General features: G+C 44.5%; 1 protein-coding gene across 4 annotated transcripts in view; it reads left to right on the forward strand.

Moving 5' to 3' along the window:
- Window positions 1–6,000, forward strand: part of CACNB4 (calcium voltage-gated channel auxiliary subunit beta 4) — a 75,895-nt gene that overhangs the window by 22,683 nt on the left and 47,212 nt on the right. The window lies entirely within an intron of this gene.

Below are 6,000 nucleotides of genomic sequence, written 5' to 3' on the forward strand. Positions count from 1 at the left end.
ATCAGAAATACAGAGACAGGGATTTTACAAGTTTTAACAAGTTTCAAAATATGGCCTTGCAAAAAGACCAGATATTTTAGAATTAGAACTGTGAAAGATGCATTGTAGAAGGACCATGTGGGGTACAAATATAGGTGATTCCTGTTAGAAAAATATAGGTGATTAATAGCAGCATCTAATAGGCTGAAAAACATTTCTGAGGGATTGTAACCAGGAAATAGGGTGGCTTCTGATGGAATGGAGCTGAGTTTTACATCTCTTGTGTCTCACCCTTCATCAAGACTGATAACAGAATAGAATATTTAAAACCCCTCTCAGTTCCCCCATCTCTGGGACAGCTGGGAAAAGCAGCAAATGGGGTTTTCACATGTTCCAGGGCAGTCCTGTAAGGAAGATGAGGACCATCATTTTCAGGATCTTTCCACAGATTGTGTGCTCTGCTCCTGGATGGTGAGAACACCCCAGTTCCAGCAGGTACATAAGGAGAGGTCTCCCAGAGACTTTACAGGAAGGAGCACAGCTCACTTAAATATGCAGAGCTAAAGCCATGAATATTTGTTCTTAACTCAGCTCCTGAGTACTCTGGCTAAATATTTCAAGAAATCAGGTTGGACAAGTGGTTCCTCCTTCATTGATCTGCTGTTTCTGGATCAGTTTCTCCACTTGGATGGGAGTCATGGAAATCTACTGCAGGGAGCTGAGGAGTTTCCTCTCATCCCCTGCCATGGAATTTCGAGTGCTGTGTTGCAGCCTATGGTAATTGGATTATAAAGCAGAGGGAAAGGCAATAAAATCAGCAGCCTCATCAAGGCATCCCTACACACTCCTACACCCCTGTAAATCCCAAAGGAAAGCAGCAAACTGGGAATGAAGTTGAGCTGTGTCTGCCCATTTTTATTTCTCTTTTATTTATTTATTTGTTTGTTTGTTCTTTTAACCTCTGCAAATTCTTCTTAGCACTGGGATTTAAAAGCTCTATGTCTGACTCTTTTAAAGACACCTTTTGCCCTACTCCTTGAACCTAAAAGCAAAGTAAAACATGTAGTTTTACCAGTTTAGCTGAAGAAAAAAAAAATCTCCATGAGATCCTGTGTTTTACAGAAGCTGGAATTTCACTGTGGCTTGCAGGATTGTCTTTTTGCTCACTCAAGGCTTTGTTTTCTCCAAAGAACTATTACATGATAATCGTAATTTATAAAAAATACATTTCAAGCAACCTTTTCATGAGCGTGCCCTGATAAAACTGCAAATATTTAAATGCACCTGGGAAATTAACACCAACCAGGAGCTTTCTGGGCTGTTTGTCTGTTCTGAGAGTGGAAAATCTTTCAGTTCCTTGTTCTGCAGAGGTTGGATCTTCAGCAATGGGATGTCCTGGCATTCCCAGGCACTTCCAGTGCCCCTTCTCCCTTTGCTGCTCCCATCCCAGGGGGCTGAGTGCAGCCCTGGTGGGTGTGTTCCAGTGTTGATGGGGTTTCCAGGAGGCACAGCTTGGGTAAAACAGCAGCAGCTTCCCATAAAGTTTGTAATTGGCTTTTAGAGAGCGTTTCCCATCATCCCAACAGTTGCAGGCTGAAGTGGTGCACAGAAACTCGGCATCAGCACTTATGGCAGCTAAGAGATTGATTAGCATTCATAAGGAAAGCAGGGGAGCTTAAAATAAGGAATAAAACAAGTGCTTAATCCTTTGGCCCAGATGGTTTTTGGCAGGGCAGATAAAAACGTGGATCTTCCCTATAAACAGAACCCACCCATCTCCCTTCCAGCAAGGAAATCTGACATGATTCCAGCCACAAATCCACTCTGGCTTTTTTTGGGGTGCTGCCTGGGGTGTGACTCGATGTTTTGGACCTTCTCAGCAGCCTGGTGGACACGGGGGTCATGTCCATGGATCCTGCAGACCCGTCATTCCAAGCTCCACATCTTCCAGAGGGATCCCTGTGCTCACACAGGGCTGGGAATAAAAATCTCCAGCATTATTATTTACTTGAATATATTTCACTGGGGGGAAAAAACTTCAGAAAAACAAATAATTCAGGTTTATGTTTAGTACATGTATCATTTTTCTGTGAAGAAAGAAATAGCTTAATCTGAAAAAAGACAACATGTATGATGATAACATGGGATTTGTTCTGCTCAGTCCCATGCACCAGTGGAAGCCTCAGTTGGATCTGGCTGGAGCTGCTGAACCCCTGGAGCACACCCTGCCTGCCTCAGGAGCTGGGATCATCCACTCTTCCCTGCAAATCCCTCTGGAAGGCCTTGGCTTCCTGCAGGTCCCCACAGTGCCCCTGGAAAGAGGCATTTCACAGCTCGTTAAATATAGAGGGTACCTACAAATGTAGCCCAGTTACCTCTCACTGGAGGTGCTTCCAACCAAGAGGAAGTGACAACCGAGTCTTCACACTCTTTAATTATAGCAGCCTTTACATAACAGTGTCAGATAAATGTGTTTTAGGATAGGTGGCACCTCGCTTCCTCCAGAAGAACTGTCAAATTAGACCAGACTAATTTATTACTTGAAATTCCGAGGATTAAAGCACGCCGTCCACCCAGCCTGTTTGAATAAAACCCTAAAATTCACCGAATCCTCTGTGCCAGGATATGTCCCAAACAGCACAATCTTCTGGAAGAGAAAGAAATAAATCCCTGTTCCTCTGGTGGCTTCAAGGACTTCCAAGTCCCACAGATCCCATTCTGCTGGAAAACAGGGTTAGAGGGGATCTCAGGAGGTTCTCCTGGCTGTGCCTCCACCCAGGGCAGAAGCTGCTGTCACTGCACCAGGTTCTTATCTAATCTCTGTTATAAAACAGAGGAGGAGGGACAGAGGCAGGGGAATTGCTTTAGAGGGAGAAGGGGCACGGAGTGGGGCTGTGCCAAGTAATTTAGGAGAGTGAGGAACTGGACTCCTTCCCACGGGTGGAGGCAAGGTGAATTGCTGGAGATTGCTGATGGTCCTTTCCCCTTCCATCACTGAAATCCATCCCTGGGCTCTCCTGCTGATGGCAACAAGAGCAGCTTTCCATAGGGGAGAGCACTTCTCCTCAGCAGGCCCCGGAATCCTGGCAGGCAAGATGAAACCCAGTTTTGGTTCCATGGGGAGGACGCTGATGGAGACTGTGGGTTTTGGAGCTGGAAGGAGCAGATCCACATCCAAGGCTGCTCTTAATGCAACCACTAATGCTCCTTGCTAATGTGCCCTTGCCTTCTGGGGGGGTTTGCCTCATTATCCCTGAGTAATGTCAGGAATCCAGGAATCCACGTGGAGAGGCCGTCAAGAACCGTGGCTGTGTTGGGGTTTTGCTGCTTCAGGTTCAAAATTCCTTAAATAAACTTTGCTGTGGGCTCCCCCAGAGCAGCAGGAGGGCAGGCAGTGCTGCTGCTCCCCTCACTGAGCCCCCAGGTGGAAGTGGGGTTAGCTGGAGAGGGGAGAAGGGAGAAGTTGCTGACTCCCATCCCGGCTTGGCGCAGTGCGGTGCCGAGGCGTTCCCTCGCCCCGGCAATCTGGATCTGCGCATTTATTTATTTATTCCAGCAGCTCTTCAGCGTGTTTATGCAAATAGTTCGTTGCTCCAGCTCCTGAAAGAACCACACAAGTGCTGTCATTTGATTGAGGAATCATTAGATCGGGCTGGAAATAAAATTTTCTCTGGTTCTGTATTCACGCCCTCGGAAAAAAACCCCCAGTGTTCCCACATTTGGGTAGCTCAGGACTGACTAAATAATGGATATTTTGGGATAGATAGATGGATACACATCTTAGAGAGATTTCCTTTGTACTCTAATTAAAAATAAAGAAGATGTGAATAATCTCTAACAGCAGCAGAGTATTTGGAGGAAGCCAAGTATTTTTGGATACTCAAATTATTCTGACTTCCAGGCTCTTTTCTTTCCCCCACCTCCAACCTGAAGATATTTTGGTCTGGGTTATATCCTCAGTGACTTGTTGGGCATCAAAAGTTTTGGATGACTTGTGGTCTTTGTTTACATCTCTTTCAAAATCTCCCGTGCCCTTGGAAACGTGGAGTTGTGGGCTCCGATTATCATCAATGAATGCTATTAAAAAAAAGGAAAAATGCAGCAACTGAAGATGTTCAAAAAATGACATTTTTTAAAGCTTAGACTTCACCAAGGCTGATTTCAGCTCTTTAGCCATTGCATGTTTTCAGCAGTCATTCCTGTAGTGCTGGCCAGTGGCCTGAACAGTGGAATTCCCTGTGGGATAATATCAGCTCCATTCACGCCCCTTCCCTCAGCACATTTATTATATTTATATTACTTCCCAGTCAACTTTAAAGAGCTGCGTGTCTTCCTCCCTCACCTCGGTGTGTGTTTCTTGGATAAATGACCTCATAATATTCAAAACAGCCTTTGATTTAGAATTCCTCTGTATTACAGGGAATTGTATTTTTATAGCATCTTTTAGGAGCCTTTGGAGTTGAGTCATTAAATATGTATTTTTAATAACCTCTGTGTCTTAAAAAAGACAGTGTGAAATGTAAGGCCTGGAAATCAAATAGTGATTCCCGATTTCTGAATTGTTTTATTACAAATCTATGTGAAGTTCATTTCTTTCTCTTCATCTTGTGATTTCACAGCCTTTTTTTTAAAATTTGAGCTGACCAATGATTCTTGTAGTTGAGAATCTGGAACATCACAGGTCTTCAAGAAGTCTGTAGAACAGGATGCCAAAATTATCTCCTGGATTGGGAGTTTTATGAACATTTTAAAGACCATCTTAGAAACCAAGATCCTCCATCCATCAGAATTAGTAAATTTGGAATAAGATTTAGCATAACTTTGGGGAATCTTCCATTGAGTTTGTAAGAAACTGTGAATATGGGAATATTCACAAGAATAACACCGTTGGCTTTGCTTCAGGTGTGTGTTGGACCCTTCCCGTGGGATTAGTGGTAATTTTGCAGAACTGATGGAAGCTTTTGGAAGGAAAAGTGGATGAAGCAAATGGAAAACACAAATAGGAAGCGTTTGTGAAACTGCAGTGGTGGATCAGATTGCACTGAAGATGAGACTTTAAGTAATTGTTTTAATAAGAGTAGGAAGTAAATTGTAAATTAGTTCTGTCATTAGTGTTTAATTATTTATTGACTTTTTAATCACGTAGGGTTACACCAGAAGTTTAATTTGTAGAGCTCCAGGAGGAACCTGTTTAGAGATTTTGTTTCTTAATTTAGTTGTAAATCAGGTTCACACTTGTGTTCTTCTCATTCTTGGTGGTTAGGATTTGGTTTTCTTGTTTCCAGACATTGTGTGTGTGTGTTTTCTGTTAATTCTTAGTGCTTAGTCTTAGTGGCTTCAAGGTTTAATGGTTTCCAAATATTCTTGAAGGATGGAGGGATGATTTTTTTTGGAAACCACCCACTGTTCTCTGGAGTCTTGAAGAAGAAAGGGTGTATTTAACTCCTGGATTTATTATTTTATTATTTTATTTTATTTTATTGTCAATAAATCACAGAATTGGGCTGGAAGGGACCTCTGGAGAGCGTCCAGTCCAGGCAGGGTCACCTGGGGCAGGTGACACGGAATGTGTCCAGGTGTTTGGAATGTCCTGGAGCCTCCAGCCCTCCCTGGGCAGCAGTTCCAGTGCCCTGCCACCCTCATGGAAAGATGTTTTTCCTCATGTCGAGCTGGAACTTGTGTTTTATTTTATGGCCATTGCTCCTCCACCTGTCACTGACACCACTGAACGCAGCCTGGAGCCAGCACATTTTTGAGATATTTATATGCATTAATGAGATCCTACCTCAGTTTTCTCTGGACTGCTCGGTACAGTTTTATTGCACACCAGATTTATTACAAATAAGCAGGGGTCGCCCGCCCGCGGGGGCACAGCGACCGCCGCCATCAGCCCGTGAGGCGCCGTGAGGCGGCGCCAGCGCGCAGCGCTGCTCGCGGCCGGCGCGTCCCAGCCAATAGCGCGGCGGCACCGGCGCGCCTCAGCCAATGGCGTGGCGGCACCGGCGCGTCTCAGCCAATGGG

This window comes from Passer montanus, unplaced genomic scaffold (genome assembly GCF_014805655.1).
Source record: "Passer montanus isolate IOZ18808 unplaced genomic scaffold, ASM1480565v1 scaffold128, whole genome shotgun sequence".
NCBI lineage: Eukaryota > Metazoa > Chordata > Aves > Passeriformes > Passeridae > Passer > Passer montanus.